Source organism: Lygodium microphyllum, chromosome 28 (genome assembly GCF_053477565.2).
Source record: "Lygodium microphyllum isolate KBCC chromosome 28, Lygodium_microphyllum_v1.1.10, whole genome shotgun sequence".
Lineage (NCBI taxonomy): Eukaryota > Viridiplantae > Streptophyta > Polypodiopsida > Schizaeales > Lygodiaceae > Lygodium > Lygodium microphyllum.
Genome location: NC_141162.1, coordinates 89,671,159 through 89,687,964, shown reverse-complemented (window position 1 = coordinate 89,687,964; position 16,806 = coordinate 89,671,159). Strand labels below are relative to the sequence as shown.

The 16,806-nt window shown below is 41.2% G+C and overlaps 1 protein-coding gene and 1 pseudogene across 2 annotated transcripts in view; one reads left to right on the top strand and one right to left on the bottom strand.

The window, feature by feature from the left end:
* Positions 1–16,806, top strand: part of LOC148011741 (serine/threonine-protein kinase VIK-like) — a 91,926-nt gene that overhangs the window by 42,067 nt on the left and 33,053 nt on the right. The gene's annotated exons all lie outside the window — the stretch shown is intronic.
* Positions 10,408–12,093, bottom strand: LOC148011743 (uncharacterized; annotated as a pseudogene).

The window sequence follows — 16,806 nt, the reverse complement described above, 5'->3', positions numbered from 1 at the left end:
GCTGTCTACTGCTAATCTCCCTCATGAATTTAGGGAGAGGCACTCAAAACTGCAGTTCACATTTGCAACTGCTCTCCAAGCAGGTCCTTAAATAATGGCATCCTTGAGGAGGTTTGGTCTAGCAAATCGGCCTCATGTGACCATTTATGTATATTTGACTGTGATGCTTTTGTGCATGTCAGGGATGAGCTGAGGAATAAACTTGACCTAAAATCCACCAAAGGCATTTTCATGGGCTATGGTGATGAGGGTGAATTTGGCTACAGAGTGTGGTTACCTCAATCCATGAAAATTATTCACAGCCGTAATGTTGTGTTTAATGAGACAAAATTGTTGAAAGGTACTTTAGCCTCTAATGAAGATATGAAAAAGGTGAAGTTTCAGAGTTGCAGCCGCCTACTACTTCAGAAAATGAGCCTCATGGTACTGTACCACAGGCTGAAACTGATGATCGGCTGGTTATTTTTGAGCCAGATGATGATAGACAGCAAATAGGAGCACAAGGAGGTCATGGACAGTAAGATAGGCTTGTTGATTATGAAAATGCAGGTGCTGGAAATGAAAATGAAGGTGATGTACAACATGAACAGCATACTGAAAATGACTTACAGCAGTCAATAAATGCTGAAAATAATATACTTCCAGATGTAGACCCAATTCTTGAAAATGTTGATCATTGGGTACGCAGGTCTACATGCATAAGAAGGCAACCATATAGGTTTGACCCCTCCTTGCATTATGTGATGCTTATAGAATATGTGAGTTCAGTAGTAAGTGGGAGCTTGCTATACAGTAAGAGATTAAATCTCTATATGCAAATGATACTTGGGATCTTGTGTCATTGCCCAAGGGAAGGAAGCCACTGTCAAAAGATGACGTACCAGCGAGACAGTAGGGTTTGCGGAGAGGAACACGGAGTGAACTCAGCAAACACGGAGAAGAGAAGAGAAGAGAGAAGAAACTCTGATGAATGGAATGATGAAGTTCTAAATCGTGGAGTGAATGTGATACAAGGGAACAAGGGTGCCGTAGCACAAGGAAGATGATGAAGACAACCATGAATCACAAACCGCAATGTCCTCCTGAAGGGGTGTAAGGGCAATGGAGAGGCTGGAGAGAAGAGGTGACGGACTGAATGAATCAGGCGTGAGGAACAAATGAGAGAGTGGCCTATAAATAAGCACAGTCAGTCTAGGATGGTGCCCCTTTTTGGGGCTGCAAACCCTAAATGCAAAACGCAGAAACGCAAAAACGCAAACTGCAGGTGAAGAGTTTCTCAATAGCCACTTCCAAACAAATGGGTATACAAAGTAAAGACAGTTAATGGGAAACCCAAGTACAAGGCAAGGAAATCTACATGAAACAGCCCGAGGGCTTTGTAGTTCGTGGAAAAGAGCAAATGGTGTGTAAACTAAAACGCAGTCTATATGGGCTGAAGCAAGCGCCACAGCAGTGGTACAAAAAGTTTGACACCTTTATGCTATCTCATGAGTTTACACGCAGCCATGGAGATCATTGCTTGTACATGAAAAAGGATACAGATGGCAGCCCCATCATATTTGTTTTGTATGTGGATGATATGTTGCTAGCTGGGAAAAGAAAGACTAGCTTGGATGCTCTCAAAAATCAGCTGAAACCAGCCTTCTCCATGAAAGATTTGGGAAATGCAGAGCATATTCTGGACATGAGGATTCGTAGAGATAGAATGCAGAAATTACTGTTTTTTTCTCAAGAAAAGTACATTGAAAAGGTACTGGACAGATTTAACATGGCTGAAGCTAAGCCTTTTGGGGTACCTTTACCTCCTTATCTAAGCTTAGCAAAGCCAACACCCCGAAAGATGACCTGAAAGCAAATGCTATGAAGGGAGTTCCTTATGCATCAGCTTGTGGCTCTCTAATGTATGCTATGGTTGCTACTCGTCTAGACATTGCTCATACAGTGGGAGTGGTTAGCAGGTTCATGTCAAATCTTGGCAAAACACATTAGGAGGTTGTCAAGTGTATTCTTCGATACCTTAAAGGTACACAAAGAAAGTGTATTTGCTATGGGTAAGGTATACTTAGTTTGTAGGGCTATTGTGATGTAGACATGGTAGGTGACTTGGACACTCGTAGGACCACCAGCGGGTATGTCTTCACAGTTGCTGGTGGAGCTGTTTCTTGGTTTTCCAGGTTGCAGAACATCGTTGCACTGAGTACCACTAAAGCTGAATACATATCAGCTATTGAAGCTTCTAAGGAAGCTATATGGTTGAGCAGACTTGTAGAAGATCTCGGCATGTTTATGGGCACTGCAGTTTTGGGATGTGATAGCCAAAGTGTTGTGTATCTAGCTAAGAATGCGATGTATCATTCACGCACAAAGCATATAGATGTGCGATATCACTTCACTAGACAGATTCTAGAAGATGGTCAACTCACATTAACCAAGATCAAAACAAAAGACAACCTTGCAAATGTTCTCACTAAAAGTCTAAGCAAAGCTCAATACGAGCATTGCATACAACTGGTGGGAGTTGGTTAGTTAGAGGTTCACATTGGACCTTTAAGTGGGAGGTTGTTGGGATAAAGGCTTGGTTTAACCCCTGTGTATAGTACACGCACATTGTACATGTGAATGCACCCTTACGTGCACCAAGTATAAATACATCTTATTCTTTGTGTACCACCACATTGTTGGTACACTCTTATCGAATCATACTTTCACTTTGCTCACTCTCTCTTCAGTTGTCACACTCTCTCTTGCTCACTCCTGCTCAACTTTTATCTCTCTCAGCTGTGCACTTCGCTCAACACAAAACATGTTTAACAAAGTATTACTTGTGAAGATATGCTAGGATTTGCATTGAGGAAACACAATTTATACGACCACGATTGAAACACAGACTTAGATAGTGACAAGCAAAACTCAAAACCTAAACGTAAAATGCAAAACGCAAAACACAAAACGCAAAACTTATACGTATACAAACATAGAGAGAAGAAACTTTGAAGTGAATGAATACCTGTAAATGAATGTAAGTGTGTACAGAATACCCAAGGGCAGAGCAATAGAGTGTCAGAGAGTGATGTCCATCGGAGGCGGATCTTGTGTGCTATAACCACCAATTGGAGATAAGAGAGTGGTCAATAATGATGGGCAGCAAGTTGGTCACCAAAACACAACAGTCGGAGGTTGAAATCTAGTGAATGTAATAGTGTACCACCAAAGAAGACTGAAAACTAGTCACCCGAGGCGAAGAACTATCAAGCGACAACAGGAGAGGTGTGTGCTGATGTAGGCGGCCTACTAGACAGCAAAAATGTAGGTATTGCAGTAGTTGCCCGATGGGAGAGATGGTAGTAGCCTGTCGCCTGGCACTAGATGCTGAAAATGCAAGTTGATTAGGTGCTATGATGATGTAGTAGATGGAGACCTCCAAACAGCAAAGCAATGGCTGAAAACATGTCTAGGGTTGGATAGTGATGGGCAGCAATGAGTGATGGTTGGACAATAGATGGTAGGTGGTTCATGGCTGAAATTTTCACGGTAGAGTGAGAAACTTGCACAAAAGAATGAGGCTGAATGGTGGGCAGCCGTCTATTTATAGATGTTGAAGGGTGCCCCAAAAATTGGGGTTTTAGGGGACCACTGAAACTCTCTCTAACTACGTATCAATTTTTCATTTTTTCATTATTTAAATCTGTTTTGGGGATGTTTAAAGATGCTAATCAGCAGCAAAGCATGCTTCAGCTCAATAGCCCCTCTTAGGTCTAAAACTGAGCCAAAAAGGAAGTGCTTGCAATGTTTACCCAAGGCATCCCATAGCCAAGGCATTAGACAAAGGGTGCACGGTGTTTGCTCGGTGGCCTATCAAGACTATAGAGGCGATGGTTATTTTACCAAGGGAGTCCAAGTAGTCACTCCAAAGAGGAAAGGGTATCGGACAAAGGGTGCTTGTTGGTTGTCTAGTGGTCTACCAAGCCCTACAAAGGCAAATGATACCACATTGAACATTTGTTTTGTTTTGTTTTTTTTTGGTTGGTTTGATTGAAAAGATAATTTGATGGGTGGTGGCCGATTAAGTAATAGTGATTCAGAAAACGGGAGTGTGGATAATATACCCAACACATCACAAAACAATACAAGCGTATCCAACCACTTGAGGATGTCAAAACGACGAGGGAAAGGTAAAGTATCATGTGAAGAAGAATAGTGGTGTAATCCGTTAGTGGAAACAGTCTAAGATCCGTCTAGTGGTGCTTTGGATGATATATGCTGAAGAATGCTTACACAACAAGTGCCACTTGGATAGTGTCTCTTGTGGAGAAATTATTCACTTGCCCAAGTGCCCTAGTATAAAGATGATGAAATTATACAATGCATAGGGAAAGGACAACATGGGGGAAAGACTGATGCCAAAGACAAGTGCAAAAACCTATAGAATACCAAGAAGGGTAGGAATTTTCCTCTCAACCTAGATATTGATGTCAAAGAAGGAAGAGGAGCTTGAGGATGTTAGTCTTCGTGTGATGTTGAGAACCATGTGGATGAAGATGATGAAGCATCCCGACTGGAACAACAAGAATAGAAGTCACAGCGAGGGAAAAATGCTATAATTGGAAATGGAATTTAGGAAGCAACCCTTGCATTGGCTCAACATTGGCCGTGGCATTGCGGGCTTTCAATTGATGGATGTGATTAGGGTGAGCTAATCGAGGGTCCGGCTTGGTATCAATGAGGAGGTCCCAAAGATCTTGAGATTCAAGTACTTGTTGCATGAAGGTTAACCAAGTGGTGAAATTCGATCCATTAAAAGGAGTTGAAGGCATTTTTGGTTGTTACAATAGGAGTGGTGGTGCTAGGAGATGGGGAAGATCTTGAGATTCAAGCACTTATTGTATGAAGGTTAACCAAGTGGTGAAATTCGACCCATTAAAAGGAGTCTTATCCATAAAGGCATTTTTAGTTGTTATAAGAGGAGTGGTGGTGCTAGGAGATGGGAAAGGTGTATAATGGGGATAGTGTGGGGGAGTGAAGTATACATGGGAAGCAATCCTAGAGTACCCACCATATATACGAGAAGTGTGCATAGCAGATCCAAATGTGGCATGGGTAGAGTATGGGCATGGTAACTGCATGAGGAGCCCAAGGTGGAGGGTTAGGGATACGTGGAGGAAAGGATGGAAATCCTAGTGTAGGAGTGATCCAAGGGATATGTGATGACAATTCGTAAGGAGAGGATAGATATCTGTGCATCTGAAAGGTTGTGTGGGGGAAGGGGTTGTGAGTTTTTGGGGGTAGTGGGGGGCGATACCCATCATAGCCGTCCCAAAGTGTAAGGATGTGGTAAAGTGGGGGTATGTGGAAGGTACAATGTTAAAGGGTGGCATTTTCCTTAACGATGCATCAAGAGGTGGAGTGAATGGGGAATAGATAGATGGTGGGTTGGGGAATGCGAAAGTGCTAGGAGTTGAGATGGAAAATCCAACCTCGAGTGTGCTTTGAGTAGAAGTGGAGTATAATCCCAGGTTTTGGAATGAAGATGTGAGTAGATGTGAATGATGGAAGGGAGTTGAGAAGTGTGGTTTACTTGCTCAAATGAACCAGATGGTAAAGATATACTTGATGAAGAGTATCTGCTTCAAGAGCCTCCTCTATCAATGTTAACGTACTGAAAATCATTTGGATCTTGCATAACAAAAGAAGAAATAGGAGAGGATGTTGGCTCATATGAATCAAAAGGCTTATACGAACCTGAGATAAGGTCTAGTTGAGATATATGTTAGGTATTTCACTCACGCCTCACTTACGCCTATGCTCACATAGGAGTGTCGGTGGTTGTAAGACAGTGGGGCACTTTTTACTCTCGGTAGGAGAGGTTTTTCCCCCCAGACTCATGGTATTATTTCGTATGTGCTTATGACACACACTTATGGGCACTTACCATGTTCGGATGTGAACACCCCCTACAACCCTAAGGTTTAAGGGTTGTACCTTGTACTTTCGGATTACACTCTTTCAGTCTATTGCATTGGGTGTCGTGCTTCACTCTCTACTGTCTACTGGTTTTCTATGTTGAGCTTCGATCCTATCCTCGCTCACAATATAGGAGATAGATCACCAAACTTGCTAAATGTCGTGGTCCCTCCAAGATCAGGGAGATGGCTAGTCTCACCAATCGGTCTGGATGGAGTAGCAACACTTGTTGGAGAGGTGTAAACCTGACAGTACGTGATGCACAAGTACTCCTCAAACTCCTTATTTGTAAGATGACCAAATGAAGAAGAAGGTGGTGAAGGTGAAGGTGTGTCCACCTCCTCCTCAAGACCATAATGCCTTCTCAAAGCCTTCAACGATGCAAACCCTGATAGGGCATCATAGGATCCGTAGAAGATGCATGAGACGTTATGAGTCAGAATTGAGTTGCATGTGAGTCTTGCACAAAGACTAGTCTCCACAATCACTGTAGAATACTCTTTAGAAGAGCACTGGCTCTGATATTATGTGAAGATATGCTAGAGTTTGCACTGAGGAAACATAATACTGTACATGAATGCAAGAGTGTATAGAATGCCCAAGGCAGAGCAATAGAGTGTTGGAGAGTGATGTCCACAGAAGATGGATCTTGAGTGCTGCAACTACCAGTCAAAGTTAAGAGTGTGCTGAATAATGAAGGGCAGCAAACTGGTCACCAAAACGTGGCAGTCGGAGGCTGAAATCTGGTAAACATAGTAGTGTACCACTAGAGAAGGCTGAAAACTGGTCACCCATGGCAAAGAACTGCCAGGTGGCAATAGGAGAGGTGTGCGCTGATGTAGGCAGCTTGTTGGATAGAAAAAATGTAGGTACTATAGCATTCGTCCGGTGGGAGAGATGGTTACAGTTTGTCACCTAGCATTAGATGTTGAAAAGTAGGCTGATCAGGTGCTATGATGATGTAGCAGATGGAGATCTCCAAACAGCAGTGTGATGGCTGAAAACATGCTGCCTAGGGTTGGATAGTGATGTGCTGCAGTCGATGATGGTTGGACGGTAGATGGTAGGTGGCTGATTGTTGAAATGTGCATGGTAGAGTGAGAAACTTGCACAAAAAGATGAGGGTGAATGGTGGGTAGCCTGCCAATCTATAGATCTTGAAGGATACCCCAAAAATTAGGGTTTTGGGGGACCAATGAAGCTTTCTTGAACCGTGCACCAATTTTGTGTTTTTCATTAACCAAGCATATTTTGGGGCTGTTTAAAGATGTCGATCAGCTGCAAAGCGTGTTTTAGCTCAACACTACTTAGACCATGGAATGAAATGATGTACAAAATGAAGAAAGAAGGGAATGAATAGGAATGGGACCAACTGCAATATAGTGAGAGCAAAGGTAGAGCCTCAAAGCAAAGGTGGAAGAGAAACCCTAACTGTTAAGTCACCAAGAAATTGCCACTAATTAATTACATGTTTTGGCTCTTAAAATAGGTCTTAAAAATTCCAATTCAAATCAAAACGTTCTAAAAGTATGGTATAACAAATGGCTCATAAAGTTTTATAAAATGGAGTCATTGTGTACCCCCGGCGGCAACAGGGGCTAATTGGATAGCGTTACCCAAACAACAAAAAACTTCACGTAGCTTTTGAGCATATGCTTTTGAGCGTAGCTTGTGAATTCCTATGGAGTTTCGTTTAAGACACGTAGCCAATAGCGGATCTCCTTTTTAGGGGAGAACTCGCTATGAAACGTAGTGTAGAACCCTTGCATATCGGCAATTGAGTTTGCCGCAAGCTAGTAGTACCACTAGGCTACATTGCCCTTCAAAGTCATGTGCTAAACAAAATCAAATGATGTGCTTCCTCATTGACTTGACAATTAAACATAAGCATTTGGAAGTCTTTGATATGTAATTCTGTGTCTTTATTTGGACTTCTGCTAAAGATAGGCAGCAGGTACCCTAAAGTGCATAGAGCCGTTATGCTAGCTAGGATTTGCCGTAACCAGTAGCCGAAGCAAAGAATGGCACATAAAAGTGCTGAAAATGCAAGGATGACCTGTTTTGGATGAAAGGATCAAGTTGATGTACAAAACTAAAAAATGCAGCAGCTAGAACAGGTCTGATGATGTGGCAGTTAGGCGGCATAATCAGCAGTCTTGGGGAGCAAACCAACAAGCTGGGGGAAGCTGAAAAAGGGTTCGCCGAAGACAGCAGTGAAGGGCAGGCTAGGCATCCAGATCCAATGAAGAGCAGTAGTGTATATCATTTCTACATGACAAACAGCAGCACGGCAGCCAGTAGTCCACCAGGTTGTGATGATTAGGGCAGCAGCTAGGAACAATCAAACAGGGGCCGCAATGGTCAAAAAAAGGTTTGGAGTGATGGTGACAAAAGTTGGAACCAAATGCAGGTGTGGGCAGCCTTGAGATGGTCATGGTAGTAGTTGGTGATGATGGGCTGATTGGAGAGATTTGGGATGTAGAAGGATGGAAGGGATACAAGTGACCTAGCATGCTTTGTACCTATAGAGATGGGACCCGACCAAAGTTTAGGGTTTAGTTATGGGACATTGAAGCACTCTTGTGCAATTGAGTTTTGGGGCCATTTAATGAGCTTAATGAAAGGTTTGATGTCAATGCACTAATGCATGTTTGCCACACCATCAACTCACCCAACTTTACTCCTTGTTTTCACATGTCTAATGGCTTGAGCCAATAAATTAATTGGCCTTAACCCGTGTATGCATTTGTGCATAACAAACGTAAATGTTTGTGTGTGTGTCTGTGTGTGTAGTACAAACGGTCACAACTTATGGATAGCATTTCCCATATTTGTCACATTAGTCATGCGTATCAAAATAGAGTTGTGGAGAGGAGAAATAACATGTGATTGAGATGGCAATATCAATGCTATTTGATTTAAGTGGAGTCTTAACAGTTTTTGTTAAGACATATGTGAAGCAACAGAAGCAAAGCAATGAAGTGGTTCTGTACATAGAGAATTGAACAAAACAACAAGGACACATGAACTCAGAAATAATGAATTGAAAATGGAATCCATACACTAAAGCACTAGTGTGTACAAGCATAGAATGTGGGTAACTAGCCGGTTGTTCCTAGACTCCCTCTCTCCATGAGAATGCTGCATGCATGAATGAATAATGACATAGAGGAGAGGGGGCTTGTAAATAGCCAGAAATGGAGGAAAAAGATGATCAAGTTGGCCAGCCATAAAATGGGCCAAAAATACAGGTTAGTTAGGTTGAAAATGAGTTGCCCATACAAAATGAAATGCACCCATGCTAAGCCATTGAGAATGCCCGCACAACCCATGAAATGTACTACACTGATGCCCTCTCTTAGATCATGTGACAAGTACAATGAATATACAATGATGAAAGACCTACCAATAGTACATATAACGACAATTATAGAGTACCATGGATACCCAACTAGTGGGTTGATGAAACCACCATCAAGGTACCTCAGAGAGACATTGATAACAATGTCGGTTATACCAATCCTTGACGACAAAGAGTAGAAATAGTTGAATCTTGATGCCTACTATGAACAAGCTCTATGAAAAGCACATCATGACCATGGATTCCTTGCCTTCGACCAAACCGCCGTAGTGTTGACTCATGTGGGAACAGACTAGGAGCAAAGAACGCTCAGTCTCACCTCCCATCCTAAACTTGAAAGGTAAAGGATTTGAATTTGCTAGACTTCATTGGTGTAGTTAGAATGTCACACTTAGGGTCAGTAGACCTACATATGGATGAGATTGGCATGACCCACCTCTACCGTTTGTTCATACTCCCTCTTTGGCACTCAAGAATTGTGAGGGATAAAAGCTCTAGTGGGGCTAGAAGAATGAATCTAGTCCTACCATGTTCTTTGCCACATGATTGGAATTTGTGTTGGAATTTAAGGATGATGAATTATTTGAGGAGTCCTTACTTTTTCCCCTCTTGTGTTTTCACAATGTTGCTAGCTTCTTGTAATCCTTGCCGAGATTACCCTTCTTGTTATGGAGGAGTACTTTCTCTTCTTTTCCTTGTGTTTCAACAATGTTGCTAGCTTCTTGCAAGGTGGTTTTGTACATTTAGTACAATATGATTCATACGTAAACTAGCGTAGTTTAGAACGTACACAAAAACTTCAAGGTTAAAATACGTTGTTTCGTACATTTATTAAAAAATAGATGTAAAGTTATATATATGTATATAAAAATACATATAAAATGTGCAACTTAAAGATAGATCAATCATCACAAAGCTCATGAATTAGAGACTAGAGTTTAGAAAATAATTGCAAGGCCATATGGATCTAAAGATTTGAAACTAGAGTCATGCGTTGAATGCTCTTAAAAGATATATCAATGGCAAATGCTCATGAAAGGACTCAAAATGTAATGACCAAAGGACTAAGTACAAAATATCTAGACTCATGAGGGCTCCTCATCATTAGGCTCAGACACATCGGAAGGTGGAGAGCGACCCTCACTAGAAGAGGCCTGAGATGGCTCACCAAAGTCACCATCACCAACAACATTTCCATCATCATTATACTCGGGTTCCCTAATTGAAGTATCCTCTACAACAACTGCACATGTAGTAGAAGAACTCCCAAAGCCGTGCCTCACATAGGTCCTGATGGCTGGTGCAGGACCGGTCCTAGTGCTCCTAGTTTTTGCAACTCGATCAACATCTCGATGGTCTCTACGCGTGTGTGAGACTCGACGGTCATTCTTCTATAGCTCCATGTAGAGATCCTTGAAGATGCTTCTCATTTCACTCCTTATTGACACTCTTGAGGCTAGCCTTGCTTAACTTGATCTCATCAACATTCATCTAATTGAAATAAAATGATAATTTGCATATTTAGAATCTAACTCATCATCTAGAATAAGTAATAAGTAGAATACAACTTGTTACTTTTGACTTACCTATCTAGCCATGGGCATGTCATGCATAGTTCAAAGCATATGTAGTTAGAGTGACAATAAGTAGTCGCTCTAATTGCCGTGTGCTGCTATTGTTTCGGATGTTGGTGTGAATGAGAGAATATGCTGACTAGTTTCTTAGACACACACCAGTCGAACAATCCTACATTACGCAAAAAATTCAAATAGTTTGAAAATTCAAATTCAATGATCATATAACAATTCAGCTTTAGGTAACAACTTATAACTGGGTACTTACAAATTACTCATGCAAGCACTCTAAGGGCAATCTTTTGGACAATCGTTAGTTGATATCCAAAAGATTCCCATAAAAAAAGAGGCTTGACCAAACAGATCCTCTTCCAGCATAGAGTGCTGGTAGAAGCGATTCTCTTTGGTCACTATAATCGATGATTTCTTGTGAGAATGATGCGTGTTGGTCTTCATCCAATGCATTTGGAAGAAAGGCATCTCTATCGATTGCCAACTGTGAGTAAAGGATGTCATCACACCTTGGTGTGGCATTCAATATGTCAACACTACATATTTTAAAAAACATTAAATTTAGTCATCCAAATTTGAAAATTGAAACTCTTTACTTTAAACTTAATTAACTTTTGCAAAAACAAGTGTAGTTACCTTGGGTCCTTTGCATCTAGTACTTTGCATGCCTTGATCTCCTCAATGGCCTCCCTCGTGAAGTGTGCAAGAAGCCCCAAGTTGGCGCCCTCTATGTCAGTCATGCATAAAAGCGTATATAAGGGGGTAATAGCAATGACTAGTGCTTGTACATCATTCCAAAATGCCTCTCTCAAGCAAAGCCTCTGAATGGCTTTCCCCTCTTCCATGCTTGACAATGGCTCCTTTTGTAGCCATGCCTTGAACTCCTTCGATGCTATGGCTTTTACTCAATTTTGTTTTGCACGTTATATAGTCACTCTAAAAGCAACCACATGGCGGCAAAACGGGTCTTGGAGGGCTTCTTTAACTCTGCTTCATTGTAGGCGCGGTAGATAGCCAAGACCTTTACCTTCTTGATGATGAAATGTACTATGAGAAAAGCATTTCTAACAATGTTCCTTACCCATTCCAATGACCCTATGTCTTCCATGAGGAGATCAATGCAATGTGTGGCACATGGAATCCATACAATGGACGAGAACTCCGCTCTTCAAGCAAGCAGCCCATCCTTCGATAATTGGAGACATTGTTGGTGACCCCTTACACAACTTTGGTCACACCAACCTACATGGCACAAGTGAAAGAGGGGATAGGTTTGAGTTATGATGGAATCATGAATCATGGGGAAAGAGATTTATGAAATATGATGGAGAATGAAGATGTAAAATGAACTATGATTTATGAATATTGAAACATAAAATGAGTAATGAATCATTGAATTATAAATCAAAAAAAGATTACCTCAATGATAGCTTGGTGAATATGTGAGTATATGAATGCGTCTGTAGTGCTTTATCCTCACCCCACATCCATGGCTCGCAAGAAGAATGTGCCAAGAGGTGAAGAAATAAGGATGTTGATGATGCCTTGTTTCTTCTGTTCGCTCCTCGGAAAGTATGGTGCAACCATACTTTGCCCATCCGGTACGCATGGACTTGAGAGATTTATTGATTTTCTCTCTCCTCATCGAGCTTCTTGGTTTGACATTGTAGGTGACACTATACCACCCCTCGCATGGACCAACCACATCAATGACTTTGACCATTCTCTTCCACCTATCCATTCGAAGCAAGTGGAATGGGAGATCGAACTCAATGATAGTGTGTGCAATCTCTATCTCTGAATTCCTTTGCCTCTCTTTGAGGAAAGACAGGATCAGAAACACCACCCGTAGCTTCTTGTAGATAGGCTTGCCTACACGGCCTTTTACTTCCAATGGTTGCAGTGGAGCCTGAGGCCGTTGAGGCGCACAGGCTAGGAGGAGGTATAGAAGAAGGTGTTTTGGAAGCATCCACTTCCATGTTAGGGGTGTAAACGCCCTGAAGGAATGTATTCCTGCTCAACCCAAGTCCCTTAAGGAAGAGCTCAGTTACAATCAACCTAAGAGTGAGGAGAAGTAATTCTCACTCTCACAAGATCATGCAAAGATGTACAAACACACATGCATTATCTATTATGCAATGATAAGAACTGATTTCTTTACAATATGAGAGAAGAAAGAGGGGAAATCAGCCTTTCTCCATCGTTGATCAGCAGTACATGGATAGGGCTTGCTTCTTGTTGCTAAAATGGAAGAAAGAGCTCGAGAAGGAGGTGCTGTAATGAATTTACAGGTTTTCTGTCCTGTAAAACAGCAGTGATAGAAGAGGGAATATGGAGGAATTTGATAATGGAGAAGTGGGGGATGATGATGGGGATGGATGGGGCCAGTTTCTGGGTATCTGTGGGTGCTGTACATGAGTTTACAGCAAAGAAAAATGATGCTGAATGAAGAAAAACGAGCTCTTATTTATAGGAGAGGGAAGAGCTAGTACAAAAGGGGAAAGTGGAGTAGCACAAGACAAGTGTCCAGCCACATGTCATGAGATGCGACAAGTGGCGGGACACTTGGAAACTTGTGTGACAAGTGTCTTGACACTTGTCTCTTCTCTATGGCCTTCCTTTTTGGGCTGAATACTGTCAAGAATAGAAACAACCAAATTTAGTAAGCACAATCAGAGTACAGAATTTACTATTTTTAGAATGATATCCCTATTTTTTAGGACTAGCATTTTTAGGCTAATTCGAGGCTCCTAAAATTTAGGGACCCCCCCAATATGGGTGTCATATGAAAGCTTTTTCCGCGTACATCGCAAAAACGGTATCAGAATCTTCATGTGACTTTCCTATGCAAAGAAATGTGCATTTCAAGCTTTCAGCCCACACGTGCACATTGTACAAGCATTTCATGATCATGCCATCTTGTTGATTGTAACTGTCTGTTCTGGTGGATCTAGCCCACACTTCAAGGCATCAATCCTTTCTGTGTGCGAGTCTAAACCTGATATGCGTGAGTTCTGGTCACAGGCGCCCAATCGGGCCATATAGGTGGAAGTGTGAACTATCTTTTCTTTAACCCACCGCGTGGGTCCACCACAACCTGTGACCACTTATCAGTGGCCAGCTCCAATGCACTTTTCTTTATATCTAATTAGTGCAAAAGAAACAAATTTAATAAATCATTATATAGACAAATTAATAAAAAAGGATACAAATTCTGTTTCTATAGAGTTGTGAGAGTCCTCTGGCTTTTATTCAGCTATTCTCAGCTGAAAAGCTTCTTGATATGGCTGAAGAATGTCTGGGTAATGCTTCATGAATTTTTCATCTACCCACTGTGCATCTGTTGTGGGTAGATTCTTGAATTTTAGTAAGAATTTTCGTGTCACAAGGCCACTTCTCGTGGTTCGATCCTTGTGAAACAAAATTTGTTCAGGTTACAAGAGTTGCTCTGTTTCTTCAACTTCTTGGGGATCTTCAGTAATGGGTTCCTTTGGTTCTGGTTCTATGTAATGTTTTAGCAAACTTACATGAAAAGCATTGTGTATTTTCCAATGAGCAGGAAGCTCAAATCGATAAGAAACTTTATTTATTTTCTCAATCACTTTGAAGGGTCCAAAGTATCTACTGGAGAGCTTTGGAAAATTTGAATTTTGATCGGAACCTTGTTTGAGCCTGCTTTTATCAAACTTTAGCAAGACATATTGACTTTTTCAAAAGCCAAAGGTCTTCTTCGTTTATCTGCTTGCTTATTTTGTCGCTCTTGGGCAACTTTGATAGTGGCTCGAACTTGATACATTTCTGTTTTTAAATTTGAAGTAAACTCATCAGCAGCAAAAATCTTATCTTTAGTGCGAATAATTGGAGGAGGAATCACTTTACCCTGTACTATTTCATTTGGAGCTTTCCTTGTGGATGAGTGTATTGCATTGTTGTAAGCAAACTCCAATAATGGAAGATATTTCTCCCATTGTGACTTATGTTCACTAACATTAACATAAGCTTTCAACATATCCAAAAGAGTGAGATTCATCACCTTTGTTTGGCCGTCAGTTTGAGGATGAAAAGCTGAGGAGAACTTTAAAGTGGTTCCCAAATTCTCAAATAAAGCACGCCAAAAGTTACTTGTGAATTTGGAGTCTCTATCTGAAATGATCCCAGAAGGCATATCATGTAATCTGAAGATATGTTGAATGAAAAGTCTTGTAGCTTGTGCGGATTTCAATGTTTTATGACATGGAATAAAATGTGATTGCTTGCTGAATCGATCAATTATGACCCAAATCATATCATGACCTTGAGGTGTTCTTGGAATACTTGAGATGAAATCCATTGTGATAGATTCCCATGGATCTTTGGGCATTGGAAGAGGTTGCAACAATCCTGGAGTCTTCTGCCTATCATACTTGGATTTTTGGCATACTAGACAAGCCTCAATGAAGTTATGTGTATCTCTTCGTAATGTTGGCCAATAAAAGTAGCGCTCAATTGCACTTAGAGTGGTTGCCCTCCCTCTATGCCTTGCAGCATTCATGTTATCTTTTATATCAGTGACATAAAGCAAACAACATTGAACACAATCCTTAATTGCTCTAGAGACTTGCATATGGCTTATCATAGGTATGGTGTCTCCAGAAACTCTAGCTTGAATCTCGTACTTCTTGCCTTTGTTGGTGAGTTCTACCTTCTTTTTCTGAGAGAAGATGGTTGAATCTACTCTATGATTCCAGGGCATGCCAAGAATCACATCGCAACAATCAAGGTCTCCGATACAGAAGGTATTTTCGTCACTATGTCCATCTCTTTATTCTTTAATCTAAGCTCTTTAGCTAATTGCAAGGAAATGACATTGTCATTTGCTCCAAGATCTATCAAGAATAGTGCTTGCTTACCTTGCAACTGTCCCCAAGCTTTTAATAATTTGCATCTCTGGAATGTGAGTTGTGTTTGCAACTACATCACTGATAGCATTGATTTTCACTGGCGACTTAGGCTTGATGTCAGAAACCTTGCTTTGTCCTTTGTTTGGACATTGCTTCGCTATGTGGCCTGTTTGTCCACATTTAAAGCACTTCCCTTCTTTCATGAAGCGCTGCTTTTCTTCTTCGGAAAGTTGCTTTGCTTGTGGGTATAGATTGGAGCGAAATTGAGAAGCATTAGGAGGTGCATAGGGCTTCATCTTCTTTTGATTTGATGGCTGCTTTTGCCGCTGTTTTTGTCCTTCATTTGGGGCTGAATACTCCTCATTATCAGCTACTCTCTTCTTATCATTCTTTTGGAATGATTTGTTGCCATTGTGCTCCATTTCCCATGTCTCAGCATGGTCAATGAGTTCCCTGAGACTAGAACAATGATAATGATTAAGAGCAGTACGAAGTTTAAAATGCAAACCTCCTTGAAACTTTCTAAGCTTTTCCGAACTGCTGATCTTCTTGAAGTGTTGGACCTTCAAAAGTAGCTCCCAAAATCTCTTGGTATAGTCACCAAGTGACTCATTTTTCCTTTGTCAAAGCCGGTCCCATTCCATTTTTACATCTCTTTTGAAATGAACAGGAAGAAATTGGCTTTGTATCATGCGAACAAAGGACCGCCATGATTTTGGGGCAGCATGATCATATTCCAACCCCGTCCACCAAGTATGGGCTAAGTCGGTCAAATGTAAAGCTGCAAACTTAATCTTTTCTTTTTCTTAATACTTGTCACGACCATACAAAATTTGAAATTGACGAATAAACTTCAGAAGAAGATCAGGATTTCGGGAACCATCATATATACTGAACTTGATCTTCTTTTCAAGTTGAGATAGTGACTTAGTCTTCTTCTTCTTCTTATGCCTTCGTCCATGCCCGGATCTTGAGGTTGAAGATGGTGAAGTGCGTGATGGGGATGAAGATGGAGACG